This window comes from Haliotis rubra, unplaced genomic scaffold (genome assembly GCF_003918875.1).
Source record: "Haliotis rubra isolate DU_JTF1 unplaced genomic scaffold, ASM391887v1 Scf497, whole genome shotgun sequence".
Classification (NCBI taxonomy): Eukaryota; Metazoa; Mollusca; class Gastropoda; order Lepetellida; family Haliotidae; genus Haliotis; species Haliotis rubra.
This window is the reverse complement of record NW_025767187.1, coordinates 42,533-64,938: the sequence shown is the minus strand read 5'-3', so window position 1 is coordinate 64,938 and position 22,406 is coordinate 42,533. Positions and strand designations below refer to the sequence as shown.

The 22,406-nt window shown below is 37.1% G+C and overlaps 1 long non-coding RNA gene across 1 annotated transcript; it reads left to right on the top strand.

Moving 5' to 3' along the window:
- Window positions 1-2,012: 2,012 nt before the first annotated feature.
- On the top strand, window positions 2,013-13,923 carry LOC124291578. The gene is made up of 3 exons (XR_006902244.1): window positions 2,013-2,146; window positions 6,223-6,276; window positions 13,852-13,923. It is a non-coding gene; the product is annotated as an uncharacterized LOC124291578 (long non-coding RNA).
- Window positions 13,924-22,406: the final 8,483 nt, after the last annotated feature.

Sequence of the window (22,406 nt, the reverse complement as noted above, 5' to 3'; positions counted from 1 at the left end):
TCTGATAATATGCGCCTTATCTATATAACTGGAGGCGGTGAAAATGCATTTAATCGGGGAAATTGTTCATTTTCCCTCACAAATGAACGCTAAACTGATTACTCTCCATTTTAGAGGCGACTAAGAGCGACAACCTACACGGACCTCACTAGGAAAAGATGGACAGATAACTCGCGGCAAAATTCGGGCCTTGCCTGCTTGATTTTAGTGGCGGGCAAGGCGCGAGCCGGATATTGGACGAGTGACTTGATTCCAAACTGCTTGACGCACCCTCAGGGGACGTCTCAAAATTGAAATTAACGCACAAAAGTGGGGAGATCGCCTTCCTAAGCTCACACTGTAACTACGCTACGCACAAATATAATTACGATTTTTTAATAAGGGAGCTCGTAACACCATGAAGGGTGAGCGAGGATGAGAACACGATATTGTCGAGGTGATACCAGGTACGATATTGTCAGGAATCAAACTATATTCAATCCCTCGGGTTCTTATCCACCAACTCTGGATAAATACATAAGTCTGATCTATTCATCACAAATCACAGGCGTAGACAAGTGGAATGTGTTGGTGCCTAGAGCGGACGGTTCGTCTTCTGGTGCTATGAAGTCTGGTGTGTTTTGGCGATGTTCAGAACGGGAAAGGGTTTTCGCGCCTCGTTTGAGAAGCCATGAACCGTATGGTTTTCAATAATATTCTGCAGAGGCGAAACCGCAAGCACTAAAGGGCATTTCCAGAATAAGGATTCCAAGAATCGGGTCTAAACGATCGCTGTGGAATTTATAGCAACTAATCGTATTCTAGGAAACGTTAGATTTCCATTGTGTAACAAAGGAGACGACGGCAGTAATTGAAACCACAACGTACATGCGGAGAATGTTTCAAATGAAAGTAGATAAATGTGATACTAACCGTTTTGTAAAACCACCATCAACACTGTTCAAGAAGACAATACAGATGTTAGTCTTCTCAGGATACAGAATAGTGTATACATGTTATTGTAAAACTCTTCATGACAAGAACAATCCCAAACCCTCAATACGAAAATTGTCTCTTAGTAACTATAACCATAACGTGAAATGTTCAAATCTCTGTCTACAAGCACTGTCCAAAGTATGTGTAAATAACAAAATGTGATATATTGGTATATATATATACTTATGAAAACGTTTTTCCCGAGTGTAACCAAATTTCGTTTCTTATAGAACACGTATAAACGAGACCACAGATATTCTTAAAGGTTATTTTAAATTTGTTTTTGTGAAAATATCAATATCCGTCATAATACGTTTCAAAATGCGAGCTCAAATATATTTTATAATGTGACTATGGATCACTATCAAATATGGATGGCATCAGAGTTAAAACACTTCTCTAGATGTTCTGTCATTCACTCTCATGAGCATTATAGTCCAGAAATATGCAAATGACAGTTATCCGAGTTTTATGGAATGTCACTGCCAACGTATCGACATATTCATGTAAGTGTTTAATTTCTTCTTAAGAATACACATGAAAATAGGTAAATGTCAGTAAATTCATCCTTCGAAAACTGAATACGATTTCCAGATATACTTCAAAATCCTCTAGCATTCGCTGAACAGCACGAAGACGGAAGCTGCGTTTTGAGAATCTCATTTCCCTGACTTTTTAAGAGTAGGTTTCATATTTGACACATTGAAAATGATCAAATGGTATTGAAAAATAATATCTTTGCCACATGAGACATAAAATGTTGTGTACTATTTCATGATTGTATAAGCATTTTTTCATAAAAAACATGCAAACTGTTACTTCTTCGAATTATCTGAAATACTCCAAAATACATTTTAAATGTTAAATGCACATAATGCCACGCATGACGCTATGTTTCCAAGAACTCCTACTCTGACTATTTCTGTTTCACCAACGCACCACATTATGTTGCCGTCTAGCCCAGTAATGTAAACGAAATCTCTTTTCAGTAAAAATCGTTTCTTTGTAATAATTCTTTAAAATCTGATTGCGGGACAAACGCTAACCTGAGGCACGGAGAGGAACTTTTATCTGAACTGAGACGAGTTTTCCTAATCCGGTTAGCTTCCCCCTATGGCCATCTTGGCTTGGTTCAAACTAAGGTGATTACAGCCGACTGCAGCACGGGCAGGTATGTAAGTTCGAATAATTTCTCTGTCTTTATTGGATCCTATCAATTCTGGGTATTATGTCAAGAGTGGGATTGTGTCTAAGCTTTCTGTTTGTTGTAGTCTTCACGCGATAAAGGGAACAAATTCCGCAGACTTCGTATATTAACAACTAAATTTCTTTATATTAGTCATTTTGTAAAGAACCTAATTAATGTGATGTCCATTGTGAATTGTATACATTCTATAATGTGCAATGAACATGAAATATCAACGCGGTCGATCAGATTTTGTAATTTCCAACAAACCGAAATTACTTCAGATATAGAATATTATGTGGAAAATGTGGATTTGTCAAATGAACAATATGTTCTTCTTAAAAAATAATTCGTTGTTTATAAATTAGAACCTAAAACAAGGTATACTTGCGTACTTTCTTCTATAGAATATGGAAAATATAAACACAGAATCGGCTTTTCCACTGATTCCGTTCCTGTTTTGTAAAATAACCTTTTCCAACGATATGCCAGAAACTAAGGATTTCATCTTTGTAGATAATGCAAATATGGACAAGTTTAAACCTCTGAATGATATGTCAGTGTCATAACAAGTATGCGTTGTCTTACAGTTTGTAAACATTAGGCTCCAACCATTATGTACAACGTAACAGCAAAATAATAGAGAATATGTGCTTGGATGTACGGAAACAATGCTTTTCAATCCAAAGTCTAAATGCTTTTTCATTTTCTATGATTTCATTGTTTAATGATCTCAATTTCATAATGTATTTAGAGTGTTAATGTTAGCGTTTAAGAGTCCTGTGTGTCTTTTAGAACACGAATGACATCATTTCGTAAATTTTTGAACGCTCCCTCCGTTCAGACAGTTTTCACAGCTACTTTCACTTGTAAACAGAATCTGTTTCTGAGAATAGTCAAAACTGGGTATTCTCTTGCACTGACGCTTTGCATGTAAAGTCACTAAAAGCAGTCATTCTCATAGCGAAGATAATGTCACAACAATTATAACATCAACAAAACAAGAATAATTATGAATTGCCGTGATCTGGTTTATGAATTCTGAGAATTTATTCAATTGGAGATTTGATTTTGAAATTATTTGAAAGAAATAGTCAGTGGTCGTGTTTGGTCTTTTGAGTAATCAGATCAGTTTTAAAAGTTTATTTTTCCGCCAAAATCATAACTGCTTGATCTGTGATTAAACAAAACATGCTTTTGTTTCGGATACGATATCATAAAAGATAAATACCTGTTCAACATTTACATTTGGTGTAATATCAAAGCAGTAGCTTAACATTACATAATCATGAGATGAAAGCTCACCGGAGGAAATACAATGTCATTTCCGATCAAAATTTTACACGTTTGGCCATTGATGTGGAGAGCTCATTAAGATATAAATTATGGAGAAAATTGACGATAATTCAATAATTTAGATTTGAGGAATGGGAGATATTAGAGAAAAGACTTGTGCTGCACCTGGAGGATCAAACAAGACAGAAATGTATAGGACGGAAACACCTGTCAAGTTTTAATCACACTTGAGATCGATGATCGATCTTTAGAGGTCATCAGCTAAGGTAACACTCCTAAACACAGGTAAATCATGGTCTAATGGGAGGCTACTTGACCTGGGTGTTCATCCCCGTATCATATGGTCCAAGGCCAACCCTTTTCCGGGATCATTTTCTGTGTAATAAAATTCGTTCTGAGATTATGACAGCAAAGTTTACACCAAGCTTAATGTTCTCTGTTTTTGTTTAATGTGTTCTTTCGTAGAAAATATCACGAAAAATACAGGGCGAAACACATTGAAGGTGTATTGCATTTTCTGGTACCTTGTTTTCATGAGGTTTTGGCGTTTTTTGTTTTATAACAAATTCCAAATATAATTCCTGTTGGTAATTAGTCTCTACACGAACACGATATGTCTTGGCCCAAAGTCACATTACATATATAGTGTCACAAAAATCAAAACCTACAGAAATCTGATAGAAACACAAATAATGAAATTATTAAAAATTTGAAAGTTCCGATCCTGTAGATGTTTAGATTACAAAGGGTTTGGTTTAGAAAGGGTTTATTGTGTACGGTTCGTGTTTATAACGTTTACTATTACACCCGTATTAATTTCTTTCACTATCACTATTTTGTGACACCAATGATCACATTTGTCCAAGAGGGCATGTATCTACTCGTCAGTACTATATACTTCTACTCTTCAAATGTATATTTGTTATAGATAGGACAATGGTTTAGTAAATATGCTAAGATATTATGTTGAGCTTTTATATTTCCAACATTACCCGCATTTTATGAAACAATTCAACATGGGCTATTTTCAAATTTGAGTCTGTTTTAATTATATGATATGTATATAGATCGACCAGATATCATATGTTGAAAATTTCAACGAGGTATCATATGTTGAAAATGTTGCTAAACATGTTTGCAGATATTGTACTTTTCCATTCGAAAAAAAATACCTTGACAAAAACCTTTAGTTTGAATCTGGCGTGTCGGCGGCGAGAGTGGACGTTGACAGGTAATGGATGTAGCACTTAACAAGGAAATGCTTGGGGTAATTTTACTATGGGTTCATGTTTAAAAACAGAGTCCAGATCAAGGAAGTAAATGTCTATTTTTGTGCTGCACTTCTACCCGTACTCATATACTCTTCTTCATTTGTAAATTGCTTTGCAAGACATTTCTGATATCTTGATACATGCTTTGTAATGTGGAATATGATGATTTCCGTCATTAATGCACATAGTATAAGTGCTAATATTGGTTCGATGATTTGTAACAGCACACCACGGCCATAACGCAAACAGGGATCAACGCTAATGTAAAAACGAAGCTACAGAACACATTCGTTATGTTTGATAAGACTTTTCATAGCGCCTTAAAATGCTTTCAATTTTAAACTGTAGATACAGAACAAATTAAATGGATATAATGTCAGTTTTATAAAGTTTCAGATTTACCTGTATTACAAAGGAGTTGGCAGATTCCTTTTTTAACGAATACAGTGTAATGACACAGCGCACAGACGAAATGCATTCGTCGAAAGTGTTGATGTTTTAAGTTTGTTGGTGTTTGAATATTGTAAATCTAATTGTAACTCAAGAAACAGAAATCATTCAAAATGGTACTTATGGTGATATCTTGTAGATACGTACAGGAACTAGTACACGGAAAGAATGTCGATTTTTGAGAACACCTGGTATTTTAGTGTATTTGATAGTGCTTCGTGTTACACATGTTAATTATAAAATCGGAAATAGCAGTTATTTCCTTTTATTGTGAAGTAGCAAATTAGTTTCAAATTTCAGCTGAGCTGTTTGACCGTCTTGATGGATTGACTTATAATGGCGATTTAATACAGGCGAAAGAACAACGAGGGTGATGAAGTTTAAGTGTAATTGGACGACATATTGCTCATGCAATTCTTTGATCCAAGTTTCTTTTCGGAACTAACGTAACCTTAGTATATACCTCAATGTAAATGAGGAAGAATAACGATATATGGATGAACAACGTCTTTATACAGTGACAGCGACGTTTCGGTGTAGGTTCTAACACCGTTATCAAGCAAATGATGCGGTTTTAGAACCTACTCTCACTGTAATGAATACGTTGTTGATGCACACATTGTTTCCGTCCTTAGACCCCCAACTTCTAAACGAAGAAGTCGGTCGATATAGATGGTATGTTTGGGATATAGACTTTTCATCGTTCGCTTCTTCAAAGGTTCGTGTAATGGACCACTTTACCTTCTTTATCACAGCTGTTCCATGTCCTTTTGATAAATAAGAGAATCAAAACATTTCACAGACATATTTGTTCTCTAAGGCGCAACATATCACTTTCAACTTATTAAGAATTTCTCTCTTAAGTTTTAAACAAACACAATGTGTGATGTTAAGTTGTGTGTTAACAATGTCTAAAATTAGTGATGAAATCTAAAAACCCTAATCAATAGTTTGCAAGCTTGTTCCCCGAAGCCCTCCTCTGATTGAACCCTACACGTTATACTAATTGCTTTTGTCTTCCATGGGCCGTGCCGCACCCCCAAGGCCCAACCACCGTCACGCAGGCGACCGACCGGGCCCACCGTATCAACCCCCAAGGTTTGTAACACCCAGGCTTTTAATCTAATTAAAACCTTATGAAGAGAGTTACATACTCCCCGTGTTTTGAGTCTTGTTGATTAGCACTGTCGGTGTAACACACACGGCCGGACCAACATTATCCGAGTCTGGATACAACGACCCTACATACAGGCAGATAAATGCTCCTTGGCTGAACCGCTGGGTAACACTGCAAGTTAATTTGGGGTGGGGCCGCCTGTCAGGTAATCCCTGCATAAAAATATTATTTTTTTATCCACGACACCACGTATTTTTCATCTTGGTCCAGAGATACTGTCATAAATTGTACGCGAACGTGTGAATTTCTCTGGCACGGATTTAGAGGAAATTGCTATTAAACATATGCTATTAACCGCCAATGATCATTATGCCCATGTCGGAGAAGCATGCTACCAGACAGCAATGCAGCATGATTAGATATGCCGAGAAGTAAGATGACACGGAGATCCAATATGTATTGTTTGTGAATATGCCATTAAGGGATTACGATTGAAAATGTCCATCTTAAATAGCATGTCAAGCAGACAAACGCATGTCATACCAGGACCATACTTAGCACAATATTAACAACGTTTCGTGAAGACCAGCTAATTCATACCTTCTACATTAATGGGGTATATTAGTTGGAAATATCCTGAGTGATGTCGGTCAGAATTGTTTGTGAAAAACATGATCCTCAAGTATGTGGCAAGGACCAGACAATATGACACATGGCTGGAAGATATTTGGTTTCGTGGATGGATCTCGGTTTATTGTTAAATGGAAGTAGATATGAGTTGTTGCTGTTCGTGCAGCACATGCTTCATTACTAATCCTGTATGTAACATTTTAAAGTGAAATAATAGCCAGGTCCAAAAACGGTATCTTTTAGCCAGAACACACCGAACACAATGTTCGCATGCAATTTCAAATGAGAACATTGAACACAAGCTATTCTTACAGGCATAATTACTATCCAGAAATCTATATTACGTCATTACTGTTACATCTTAAAATTCAAAATTTCAAAATCAGACTTTGAAATAGTCAATGGAATTTTAAAAGGTAAATAAATTGAAAGCAACAAAACTGCAATAACATCGTTATCCCTGTTCCCAAAACATATTTCAAAAGAAGAATATAGAAGCAAAACATACAAACACAATTTACCCAAACTTGTTTAAGACTCAAACTAGACATCTGAAATGCCCTGAAAAGGGTCACAGTTATTCAATGTTCAATTTCTTAAATTTGTAGAGGTTTAGATGCTCGACAATAGGCCGCCATAACAATATTCCGAGGGAAGAAAAAATATGCAACAGATGCAAGAAAAATAACATTCATGTTATCGAAGACGAACGCCATGTGCTATTAAAGTGCCCATCATACAGTGAACTAAGGAAGGCACATCTAAAACCATTCTATTTACAAAATCCAACCATGAACATACTAAAAGCTCTGCTACAATCAACTGGAGAAACTACATTGCAGAAGTTGTATTATTTTCTTCTAAAGTTACACGCCTTATTAAAAAAAATAGTAATTAAAGCATGTTGTATATCTGTTTCATGTGTATAAATGTATTTTGGCCAGTGGCCTTACACTGAAAATAAAATCTGTCTGTCAATAGTTGCCTATACATCGATGTTCAAGTCCAAAAACTTCCATTTTTCCATCTCGTATAACATCTGGGATGAATATAATACACTACAAATTAAACAGTTTGGACTTATAGATATGTTCATTTTTATGTTGGTAGTGCGATCTAAGGTATTAATAACTGACAAATAATTCATTTCCTGAACATTGTATGTGATCAAAAGAAAACAAAAATACTTTTACATAACAAGAAAACATATTGTTGTTTCGTTGACGCAGAAGCTCGGATCCTGATATTGGTAAAGAATATGTATCATTAATAGTGATTATTAGGATATGCCATTGCGTAGAGGCATTGGGGGAAAATGCTTTAATATTCGTTTTGAAATTATCAGTATAATTATTGATATCTCGCTTGACATTAAAAACTGACAAGTTACCGAGGTTGTTTAGTAAAAGATAAAACCTAAAAGTTCAAACTAGTGTTATGATCAAAACAAGAGGAAACTATTCCTATTAGCCCGAAGGTTCTAGGTTTGAGAAATTTGAATTTGGAACTTTGACGTTATTTAAAAAAGTGCTTATATATATTTTCACATAACTATTATAACGAATTGCATACGGGTTTGTCGAGATAAGATTGATCAAATTAAAGTTTGAACATTTCATTAAGTCATCGAGCGTTGAATTCTTCACAATAAATCCAGACAGATAGAACTGATAAATACCCTAAAGAATTGTTTTATTGTGTTTATAACCGCCAACGGTATAAATATACCTGCCAAAACACCCGGACACATATTCCTACCATAATCAAATTATTCATCTCCTTTCTTTACCTCCAAGGGGTGTCAGGGAATCTGTTAATGCAAACGCGCATTCTTTAAATGTTGCGTAAACAGATCAGCTGTTTGAAAGACTGGTGATTGACTGCAATGAACACCAATTCTCTCAGGTGAGATAAAGTAACCTGGAGGTACAACGTGAGTTTATTATGATATAAAATCCACATGAGCGAAATGGCTACCTGGTGATTACACCTCCACTTCATCTTGTCTTTAAGCAAGGATAGAAAGGGAATTAGTCCACCTAGAGCCTAAACAAAGATAATTGACATCTGAAGCATACAAAATCCTTTATTAATAGAGGCACCTCTTCGGCATGACCCTATTTCTTGGGTGCATGGACCCGAAAGTTGCCTAAAGTCCTATTGGGCGTTGGAGAATATGGAAAACTCGCATACGTCAAAGCACGAAAGGCGTGCGACATTGGCTTACTTTCCCATGTCCAAGGGGCAGAGAGCGGGCCAGAAAGGTTGTAATGAACGGCTTTTGAATAGAACTTGTGTTAGGACGGGCTGAAAGAATTAAAGTCAAGCGACCGGACACTTTGAGCTCGGAGGCGCAAATTCTCAGACGGAAACTGCCGAAAAAAAAGTTTAAAAATTTGTAACAAGTCTCCCAACCGGTTTCCAAATCATGAATTTGCCGCGACGACGATTATGCTTATTTGTCAAGTTCCCGGGGAGAACGAATAGGACTGTAACCGCTAATTTTGTCTAATAATGATCTATTGGGTTATTCGTTGTATTCAATTCTGTCTGTCTTAAGGCATTTGCTCCTAGAGATATGGAGGATGTACAGCACGGGTGTAATTGACACTACCCTTCAGGCGGCCTGCTATTTTCACCAACTCGTGGACACTGCTAATTGGGCTGGCTGCAGGAAAAAGTCTTATTTCAAACCTAAGTTTTCCTTTAATTAAGATATCACACGGCCTTATAATTATGAAAATTGAGCTTGGTGCGGTATTTGTCCCTCTTCTCCACACGGAAGTGGTGGTTTTAGCCGCCAGAAATCTCCATGAAGTATTTGTGTAGAACAAGAAGCCTACCAGAGATGTCATTGTTTTTGGCTTCCCAATTACCACATTTTCGGACACTCTCATTAACGGCCAAGAAACACTAACATGCTTATATCATTAAAAATAATAAGGACTTCCTCGTCTTTGAAAACACCTTTTTGTGCTAAGTTTAAGTAGAATATTATGCCCAAACTGTAGAATGATAACAGACTAGATCGACTGATTTATAGTTTTGTTCGAATAATGATGTACTTTTTGTAAACTTGAATCTAGACCTTGTGTTTCAGATTATTAGGTACCAAGACACAAACGAAAATATAAAAACACGGACCAGGATGTTGACCTAACATTACTACATTATACACATTAGATAAACTTCAATTTTTAAAATAACATACTTCAGATATGTTATATTCGCCTGTGTATGATCTTGTGTTCATTTTGGAGAGAGATGCTGTTTTACAGTTGAAATTAAAAAGCGTATTGTTACGCATTTGTTGAAATGAAGATCAACACTGAAATTTAAATATTTTAAAAAATCGACATATCAAAATCACCCCCCAAAAAAAACAACAACAACAGCAACAACAACAACAACAACACAATATGTTACAGAATCTCGTTTCTACATGGTGATATTGGAGGTTTTTCTTGAGTTATATTTGTATTATATTCCTAAAGAACATTACGCATGTCTTTTTAAGCTATTTGCCATTTATGATTGCAATGTGTTAATTGTGCCTATGTTCTGATAGTCTGAAACTTTCTGCTCCATTTCGGATATTAAAACTATTGATAAGAAATAATCACATTACATGCTAAAATTAGAGGTAATAAATCGTAAATGATTATACGATCATATTTGTTTAAATGACAAAACCAAAAGAAGAATCTTGGTTAAATACAACATCCAGCTTTGCCAAAATGTGACAGTGTCCTCCATAGTTCACAAATGTACGTGGCTTTCCAATCGTACACTTCCATTACATCTCAAAATAACATTTATCCGGTGATGAAATCGTGAATCAGTGTGAATGTTTCAATTCTTGCTAAGATGGCGAGTTACATAGCGCAGTACCTAGGGGGGTACTTGTGCGTGAAAAACATCGACTTTAAATACACGTCTGAGGGTCAGGCAGGGCCAACACAGCCCCTCAGCGAGATTAGGAGGGCTTTGAAGTGTCCTATCGTCTCATGAAGTGAGACGAGTAGAGATGCCTTTGTAGAAGACACCAAAAGAAGGCCTAGCATCAATGGATATACCACTATTTAAGGAATACGGACAATAAACTTTGGATTTAATATTATTTTGATCATAGGAAGCGAAAAACTAACTGTCTGATTTTTTCAAAATGGCGGGATAATCTGGAAGATCCTTCCCCGAGGGTTCCAGACAGTCGTGAGATGCTGCCTGAAGATCAACTTTGATATCCTAGTTAGTGTTTTGGAGAATTAATCTCGGGATTTCTTTTGGTTTTGTTCAGAGGGGAACAGCTCAAAGCAACCACCGTCCCATTTAATTATTATCCGAGCATTGTAGTTGGACGTGTTGCCAACATCACACTCAGAAGTAGGTGGGTGTAAAATAACACTGATGCTTTTCTTGTAAGTGTAAATTGGTTGTAAATACTGATGATGCTACCAAGCAGGGTGACCTAATTCCAAGGTGTGCGGAGGAACGTGTGCTTCATATAGATTCTCATCGTCATACAATTCCTGGAATGCCTGTAAAACTACTTGTGCCTCTCATCGAATGACCCGAAAACGTTGAAAGTTTTATCACGAAAAGTTCTAATTATTGTGTATATTACGTGCATTTTTTTAGAATAACATCATTGTGTCATTAAGGCAGACCGAGTATAATAATGAAAGCAAGATGTCTTATAGGATGACAACTTCGTCGTTATATAATCATACCTCTTGTCGTTATAAATACTTATACCGTTGTTAAGCAAGAGTAAAAGGCACTACAGCACAGAGCGGTGTGAGATTGTATACGAAACGTCACATTATTTGTTATAAAGTTGTCATCCATAAGAATCCATCTTGCCCATATTATTACTAATCAACTTCTAAAATGGATCAAAGAGATCACATTGAAAGCAGTCCGGGCATATAGTTTTATTTCGACTGAATAAAATTACATGTCTTTTTTACCTCAAATAAATATAAAATAAGTAATTTCCGATAAAATCAGTGTCACATCACTAAATGTTACAACGGTATGCTAAAAGGGCATAACTTGAAAACCATTCTAAACCCCGGCAGTATTGTATGGTATGTAATAAATAATTGTACTGTTTATATGATTCTCTGGAGTCACGCTAAACCATGAGCTGTACTCAGATTTCTGACAACCAATACTTGGACTCAAAAGGTTAGGGTCTCATTTGGAATTGGCATCAGTCAATATAACCTTGGCATTTACCAAGTAATATTGAAAAAGAATTACAAACTCTTTAAAGTTTATCTTATTGCTATGTAATAATTGCGGGAAGGAAAGTGGAAGTAGAATGCAAAAATAGAACCAGTCCAAAGTGTTGGCAGCTCTTTGTGTTTTGACTGAAAGGCGTATGCTCTTTATGCCAAATATATGTTTCACAAGGAGCACCGATACCTGGCAATGTTCTGAGTAGTCTCTTGTTGGTAAGTGAGGCAAATGACATCCTACACCACATATATATAGACACCCTAACGTACTCCAACTGTAGGGGATTCTTGAGAGGCATATTGGTAGCCCCGATGAAAGCAGTGGGCTTCGTGTGGGCAGAGATGGCCCATGCGTCTATCACTTCTCATGCCATTTTGTGAAGGCTATTGAAAGACATGACCCCAAGCCATAATCCAAGTTTGAATCTCTATGATAAAGAGTGGGAGATAGGCTTTTAGGGCCGTGTAGAAGATGCTCAAGGCTAGCAAACACGAATATTCTCAGCGTCTGGCGTTAACATCTTCCAGCCTTAAGGGACATTTCCATCTTCCAGGCTAGTTTTATCTCTGCCCAAACCATCATTCACATCAAACAGGGGGTAATTAAAGTTTGCTACCCCAGGCCCGAAGTAGATATTGTTTCTCATCCATATTGTACGATACCGCTCTTTACGGCCATGCTTGTGTGATTGGGAGACTCTTCTTGGACGTTGAGTTAATCTTTAATGTTTCATCGGCACATACCGCTATCAAGAACAGAGCAATGTAAATGTTTTATTTTCATTGCTCTTTTGAAACAGTAACCGGTACGAAACAATTGGCTGTAAAATCGGATGAAATAGAGTGCGTTTCGGGAGATGATTTTACATTTATGGTTTAATATCCTTCAAATTTCTTTGTTTAATCAAAGCGCTCATCTGTTTGGGGAAATAAAATGAGCTGGGAATGGAAGGGGTTTGATGTAGATTCCACTGTCTTTGCTAAGAGACATCGACAAAGCAGGTTTTCAACATCAATGATGCCTAAGGGCTAGCTTTGTGTTTTGTACAACTTTATAATTGAAACTGTGAAATACCCAACTGTTAAATGACAAGCGCCGCTGACCTGCTATTGGGGAAAAGTGACAGTTCAGTAAACACCATGGCAAAACATTGTATTACAAATGTAAATATCATACATGGTTGAACATGATTTGACAGTACATAGACATTAAACCGGTGTCTCATTTGTAATCCTGTTGATAAGTGTTGGATTGACTCCTTAATCAATTCATTAATTCGTTTAATGTTTATAAATCAAAGTTTATATTTAGCAGAATGTGTTCTCTAGACTAGAAACTAGACTATGACAATAGCCAGTACACAAAGTATGCTTTAGGTAGCGGTATTATTTCCATATGATTGAATTCGGAAATTATCAGATGCTATTCGAATTCATGAAAGAATCTGGAGCATATCAACAGTTTCGTTTTATTGATAAGTTTCCATTATTTACACTCCTAGGAATTTGGGTTAAGAATATAAGTACCTAGACTAACGCTTAGTATCTGAATATAACATCATACATATATAATTTTGATAGCAACAGAGAACACCATTTAAATCAGAAAGGAGCGCAAGTGAGAGAGGATTCAGAATCTGAGGAAAATCTAGACTTGCTTGATTAAGTGCTTTTGTATTACAGGGAGGACTAGGAAGAACGGGACTTTAAGACAGACTAATATGCACCCTGCAACCTGTACTTGTAAGAGGCGGCTAAATGGAGCGGATGGTCAGGGTCGACTTTGTGGATTGCATGCCATTGCTTCTGACCTGTGGCCCATCTGACCATGCTTGTGATGTTAAACCACCGTGTTGTTCTTTCAAGTAGCATGAACAGACCGCCCTTGCCACTATGATTGTGCAGCATTAAACAACAATCAGTCACACAAAGCTTGATATAATTATATTCCATTATTCATCTATGAAATAGATGTGATTGTATGACCTATATGCTGTGTACTCAGGAAGGTGACACTTCTGAGCCATTCGACAGGAATAGTGTAACAATAACTATTTGCTGCTCTACACATTTACGTCCAATTTGTGCAAAAGGACACGAGTTTCGTTTTTCAACAATGATAACATTTACAATCTGTGGTAAGGAAGTATCCAATGTGGACAAATATCGTGCAACTTTATATTATAGTTGATACCCAGTATAATTAAAACGATAATTGATTGATGATTTATCATATTTTGAACATGGCACTATTCACACAGTTTCTCTCAGCAGAAATTGAGGGTATCGAACATAACAGTCATTAATCGCTCGAAGTATACTAACCAGCATTTGATAGTGATATGCCTGTGGTGTGGAATTAATTCACAACTACTTCGTCTATTGCTACATTCTTGGCATGACGTATGTATGAATCAGTTGCTTGGAAACCCCAGTTAGTCATGTTGTAAACGTGCACATGTGCCATTCACTACAACTACAGTAATGAAATTCTGTATTCAGTTTATCTATTAACACTGATATTTAACACTTTTTGCCAAACTAATTTGAGTCTTGTAAAATGACACATTAAACAGTTTCCAGCTTTATCAACAATAGTTAATATAAAATGCCAATGCCAGATTATCTACCGAAACAGATTCTTTTGGGCAAAAAACCCAACAACTGGCAACTCTAATGGATCTCTGAAATTCAGTGATGATACCAGGTTTGGTCGAAAAGGGTAAGTGTGTTCTGTTCCACCGGTGACACAAATTTCATAATTTTAGTCATTCTAGTACATTTGGTGTCATTACCAAACATTTGGTTACGTCAGTGTCAGTATGGGCTCTTATCAACACGAGATTACCGTTAAATGAGCCAAATAATGGCACTTCTGGTCGACATATGCTTAGTGACGTAACGTAACGTTGCATGACGTAACGTTAATCCTGTCCGTAAACATGGGGACAATATAGGTTTTATACCAAGTCCATATGCATTGACTCGTACACACGCAGAGGTGTCATCAATGTAATGAAGACTGTATTGTAAGCTGGTCGGCTATGTGCAGTGTTTACTTTATAGCTAGAGCAAACGTATTCAATAACGGCCATTTTGCCGTTGGGTATTTTGATCACTCAGTTCACAGAGAAATCTATACGTACACCACTGAATTAGAATAGGGTCGAAAAATAAATACACGTAACCACAATGAATCAAAAAAGATTATCGGAAAATAATTAAACCGACTTGACAGAATTTGCAAATTCACTTTTTTAGTATAATTTTGATAATATGTGTTGCTTGACGAATATATTGTAATACTATCATTTTGTTTACATAAAGTCAAGTTGAACTTGATGACAGTATTTATGAAATCGAGGGAATGTAAAAAGAATACACCAAAGTGAAGTCGTTTCTCTCTTTTAACATGAGATCCAATCAACGGAGAATTAAGCTTGATGTTTGAAGAATTGTTCATGGTTATAAAACGTTTCAATTCGTTTAATTCCGAAAATGAAATATGGTCTGGCTAAACAAAAAGTACACTTCCAATGGTATTTGCGAGGAAGTGTAAATGTCAACGAAATATGAAGACAATCTCTTGTGATTAAAGTTTCTCACTCATAACAATAACTGACTAATAAAAGATAACAGGTGATTAAAGTAACCTTAACAGTTGGTCATTTGTTTTGATTAGATTGACGGGAGACTGAACATCAATGATGATATTGCTGTCTGTTTTCAAAACTTTTATTAAATAAAATAGAAGATGATTAAATATTATGTTCACATTTAAGAAAAGTTTCCCTTTTTGTAACATTTTCTCAGTATGTTTACATATGTAACGTACTTTCTGTTTCTGTGTACTTTAAGTAAGAAAATAATCTGTTAATATATCATATTTTTTATCAATATATTTTAAATTAAATTCTTGTGGTAATGATCCTTGAATTTATTTTTGTCGGACATCGTACTCGACTGCCCGGGGTGTTCATAATATCAATCACTGATTTGTCAGGTTTTGTACAGGCCCTGTCACGTTGCTGGGATATTGCAGGATGTGACGTCAAACACAAACAAAGAAAAATGTCGTTACGTTTAATTAATATCATTGAGTGTAAAATATTTGAAATGTTAAAACCTGGTCTGACAAGTTACAACAAATCAAGCAGCAAATCAAATTGGAAACCGGTGGCAATTTATGTTGCACTGGAGTGCTTATTTCAGACTGTCATCAAATGATTGTATGATTTTGATATGATTTCAACTATCTGTACGTGGAACCGTATTGGCTAGATCAATCTGATGAGAACACACGTGTTTTCATACCAGTGAAGATCCGGGTTAGAAGTGGTCTTAAGGAACCCCTGCTTGTCGTAAGAGGCGACTAATGGGATCGGGTGGTCAGGCTCGCTGACTTGGTTGACACATGTCATCGGTTCCCAATTGCGTAGATCGATGCTCATGCTGTTGATCTCTGGATTATCTGGTCCAGACTTATTTACAGACCGTCGCCATATAGCTGGAATGTTGCTTAGTGCGGCGTAAAACAAACAAACAACCAAACTAAACCCGAAAGTCGGAGACCAACATCAGACTGGGTTTTCCTCCAACAACCCAACAAAATGTGATTTAACTGAAATACCGTTACCCGACTACGCACTGACTACTTAATCACCTACAATCCTATCCAGGATAATCTTATTGTTATACGACATGTGATACTGTGGATACATTCTGATTGCAAACTGTAACGTGTTACTCGTGTAACATAGGTTTTCTTCATTTTCAAATCATGGCTATATTTATTGCAAATTTAACCACCGTTTGTACTTGAGGGGCTCGGATGTTTGAAATGATTGATGCCAACATTGGAAGAGGGGTTTACGGTAAAACGAACTTGGATATCCATAAACCTTGTATTAATCGAGTGCAATATATCAAAATTTCGAAAACCCATTAATGATAGATAATTTTCTTACGTGAATATTGCAAGGTCTGGAGACAAGGTGATGACCCATCGAGAGTTCCAGGTTATTGGTTACCTGGCAACCTATTCTTGTAAGCGGCAGCATGTGGATCGGATGGGACGTCCTCGTTGCCAGACGGCGTGGGTGCTTGCTCAGAATATCAATCACTGGATTGTCTCATCCACATTCATTTAATTACAGAACATCGTTGGAGTGTTGTTGAGTACAACATTAAACACAAACAGCCTTATATGTAACGGAACTACATCAGTTAGGACAGTATCTTCACCGTCAAGTGGTTAAAGCGTTCGCTCGTCACGCCAAAGACACGGGTTCGATACCCCACATGGGTGCATTGTGTGAAGCCCATTTCTGGTGTCTCTCGCCGTGATATTGCTGGAATATTGCTAATAGTGGCGTAAAACCCAACTCACTCTCACATTATAAAATGCATTCGGACTTTACTCCCACTTCAAGAAGACACATCGTGGTAAATGAAACACTGTTCAAACCAGCGTTAATCGCAAGTCACTTGCTCCGACTATAGGGGTCGGGTTTTCTTCAGTACCCCTGTTACACGTCGCCGACTAATTCCAAAGCTGTCCATCACATAACCCTGCCACTCCCTAATCACTGACAGCCAATGATTATTTATTAAGCCGAATTACCTGCAACTGACACTAGTCCGCACGACAGCAACAGTGCAATCAACGGACGTATCTATGCAACTGACAACAGGTAGGTATTATAAGGGGTATGTACAATGAGGTCATATGTTCATGTTTGTCTTTACAGACAGAAATGAGTTTTAAGATGCGGGACAGAGTACATAGTGTAATGACATGTTTTTGTTTACTTCATGCATAGTAATATTGGAGCATTAAGACGGCATTTAAACAAGAAGGAGCCCGATTGCCTCAGATATAGGGTCAAAATAATAACTGACTGACTGACTGAGTACGGTTTTACGCCGCTTTCAGCAATATTCCAGCAATATCACAGTGGGCGACACCAGAAATGGACTTCACACATCATACACATGTGGGGAATCGAACCCGGAACTTCGGCGTGACGAGCGAACGTTTTACCCCAAAAACAACAACAACAAAAACAACAAAAATAAAATATATATATATATATATATATATATATATATATATATATATATATATATATATATATATATATAATATATTTACATTTATATTTATTTGGGGGTAGTGGTGAAAACGTTCGCTCGTCATATATATATATATATATATATATATATATATATATATATATATACCTACTCAAGAAATATATATACTGACGTACGAAAGAAAGTACACACATGGTGGATTTGGATTATTTTCCAAATACAAAGAAGTTAAAACTCGGTTTAATACTCTGTTGCATATATAGTGAATACATGCTACTTACATGTTAAATATTGGTAAAGTGCATTCATAAACTTTAAAGCTACGGACTATGGGTCAGGAAACATTTCCAGTATACCTCATGCTTGGTGTAGGGACCTAAAGTCAAAGGGTATTGGATAGTCCGGTAACTTGGGTGGCTCCGTGTCATCGTGTCCCAATAGCATGAATAGTTGCTCACGTTTTCGGTCAGTGATTTTTCTTGTCCACACTCGAGTATTTTCACCTGATGTAGATAGTACGGGTGCCCCGTCGTCTAATGAGGATGTGCAGAGTTGCGCCCCTTAGGCGTGCCAGAAACCTGTTCTAGTGAGTTTGCATTTCGGTGTCACCATAATTGTGTTTGTCAGCATCATGCCCATAGAGGTTTCTCCAAAGAGCTAATCGTCGAAGACCTGGTGTATTCTCCTACACCATATTGACACGTGAGTGAGTGAGTAAGTTTAGTTTTACGCCACGCTCAGCAATATTCCAGTTATATGGCGGCGGTCTGTAAATAACCCGAGTATGGACCAGACAATCCAGTGATCAAAAGCATAAGCATCTATCTACGCAATTGGGATACGATGACATGGGTCAACCAAGTCAGCGAGCCTGACCACGCAATCCCGTTAGTCACCTCTTTCGACAAGCATGGGCTACTGAAGATCAATTCTAAACCGGACCTTCACGGGTCGACTGACACGTCATTACGTTCGATAAATTATAAACCAGTTAACTCAATCACTCACTACTTAATCGAACCCGACGGGTTAGGGTTGGTATCCAGTAACATCTATCTATACCCAGAGGCCAATAACGGGAAGAGGTGGTAACGCTCTTTTACTAGGTAGATGCACGTCGTTGTATCCCAATAGCGTAGATAAATGTTCATCATATCGATCACTTAAATACCAGGGTTTATTTTAGTACTTACAGACCGCCGATATATCGTTGAAATATTTTTGACAGTAGGCGTAAACAACGAACGTTCTGTCGCAAAAAGGTGACGTTGGTCAACTTGGCGAAGTGCAAAACGTGGTACACTTCATAAATATATTTTGGAAAAGTGTGTTAGTTTCTGGAGCTATCGGTGGGACTGTACCGGTATATGGTGTTTGGCGACACCTGGAGTCATGTTTGATTTTAAGGAATCCCTTTACATAATTTCCATCTTTGTTGGCGGATTGTCGTTACAAGGTTGTAGTTTATTCATGTAAATTGCTTTTTGTTTACATGCACCTTTGATTGTGAAAAAAATGAATTAAATATGATATATGGCAAGAAGTTAATTTATGAACCTTTCTGTACCCCCTCCCCACTTTTCCCATCATAAACATACGCTCATGATATTTATCAATATAAATAACCAACTGTCTTCATTATTATATTTTACAAGTAATATTTTCAAACAAAAAAGGGGATGATATTATAGTTTACAAGTAATATTTTCAACATGAAAGGGGATGATTATTTTTTTTAAAAATGTTAAGCTTGTCCGCTTTCAATGATTGCTCCCTGAACAAAGAAACACACCACATTACCATCGACGTTTGGTTCGCTTCATATCTATCATCAACATATCAATAAACACGATGTGGATATGATTTCCTATCTCAACAAACAAACGTTTGGGATATGATTAATTGATCAGAAATCAATTTTGTTTTATGAGAGAAAAAAGCACTTATCATTTCATCACGTTTGGTCTCAAAAATCACTTGAAACGCGATCACCAGAGATCACTAGAATAGCACAAGCACATGTCAATGAAGATCTTCAAAGCTAATTGGCTTATGCCAACGTGTGTAAACTTTCTGGCATAAAGACTCTGATATTATAAGCGGTGTAATTTGTGCTGATAAAGCCTTGAATTTGCGGAAACTTGTCAGAAAAGTAAGGATTTGTCCCCACACGCCACGTTGTGATGACAAGATAGACCAAGAGGACTCGTCCGATAAACGCAGGTTACAACGTGGATAATGGCTAGCAGCACGTGCATCACGAGAGACATAGGGTGCGATTTGGGCGTCGTACTCGACGTTGCTGCGCTGCCACGTGCGCCCCGCGTGACACTGCGAGAATCGCTCTGAAATCACGCGAGATGTAAATCGTGCTTGGGAATTAAAAGCAGGAGGCTAGCAAGCATTCAATTTCCAAGTCAGCTGGATGGGCACAGTATTAGCTCAAATTTTAAGAAGTTAATTTCAGCACTAGATTGGCTCTTGATGACGAAGTTTACCGCCGATGGACGCTGGGTCTTGTTCGCCATTATTGTGGCGTTAAGTATAGGAGGATAACGACGGCTTGATTTTCAACATGGCTGACTACGTGTGCACGTTTGTGCCCTCTTCTTTCTAGTCAAGGTGCACGTTCCTTTGTGGATCTTCCTCAACTTCTCCAACTTTCATTAACCAGGATCAGTTTGTGGCTGACTCACGCTCAAAAAGTTGACCTCCGACCCCTTTGGTGCGAGTGAGAGAGCAATACGCCACCAGCGCCCTCAGCCAACTCTTAATCCCGACCAGTTTCGTCTTAAGGAGGCGAAATCATTTCTTCCGCGCGGATGAATACTTTGTTTGCGTTGGACAGCCATTTCCTGACAGATCTTCCGTAAACGCGCTTATGTGAAACGGATTTTGTCCTTTCACCGTTTCTTAGCAGGAAGTGTGAATTAAAATCGGGATATTTTTCAGTAAAAAGGGTGCTATTTGGAGGCAAGTCATTAGCTACGCATGGACTGTTCTTAAAACGGATCTTCCCTTCAAAATATAGACAGCAGTTTAAAAAAACAGAACCAAAACCTGATCGTGTCATTTTACACTTTTTGATTGTTTCATTCAACACCATCATGAGAATGAATTAGTTCAAATATTTACACGGAAAGATAATATTGTCCCGTGCCATAAACACAGCAAATGCTGCTACATTGTACACGTACCTTCATAATCCATTCACAGATGCCTTTTTAATTCCCAAGTCGTCAAAAAGTCCAAGATGCATATAAATCAATCGCGGATGTATATCTGTGTTAACTTGACAGTGACTGGCGATTGTTGTTACACACATAACACATTCACATACGCATTGTCCCCATTGTTACAATTTTAAAGTGGTACGTCAGTGAATACTTTTATCACTTGCTGCATGATCTTTGCTTGTTGTTTGAAACTGACTGCAAATGCCCCGAAAGCAATGATGTCCTAACTGTGTGTCACCATGATAGGGTTACTTTTATTAAGGAAAATATACTTACTATCACTTACTTCTTATTGCAGGTGGAATAATGAATATTACTTTCACAGAAAAAAAGAAAACAGATAAGAAACAAAAAGGAAGAAAAGCTCCTAGTTTGATAAAAACCAAGACACCTATATGATGAACCACTATTTTGATGTGAACAATAGGATGTCCTTTACCACCAAAGTAAAATACTTCTGTAAAACAAAACAACAACACACACAAAAAAACAACAACAACACACACACAAAAAACAACCAAAAAAAAAAAAAACCTCCTCAGAAACAAATTACTATTGATACCACTTTGATGGTGTGATTTTATTCTCAACAACATCAATTCACGCTGATACGGGTCTCTAAATGATCATTAAATCCACACTAACTGTTTATTGTAAACAAAGATAATATGACAAGGGAAGAATAGTTGCTTCATTGAAATAAACTCAAATACACTACAAAAACATCGTGCATGTATATGAACACGTACTTTGCATCGGGTAGAATGTGCCGAATAACATTTGGCTATCCCGTCCATCTTGCTGCACAAGTGCTGTAACAGAAACACTTCATGCTGTCGGTAATCTCGAAACAGGTGGCCGACAAGGAGATCCATTTTAATTAGGCGACAAAAGCAGAAAGAAAAA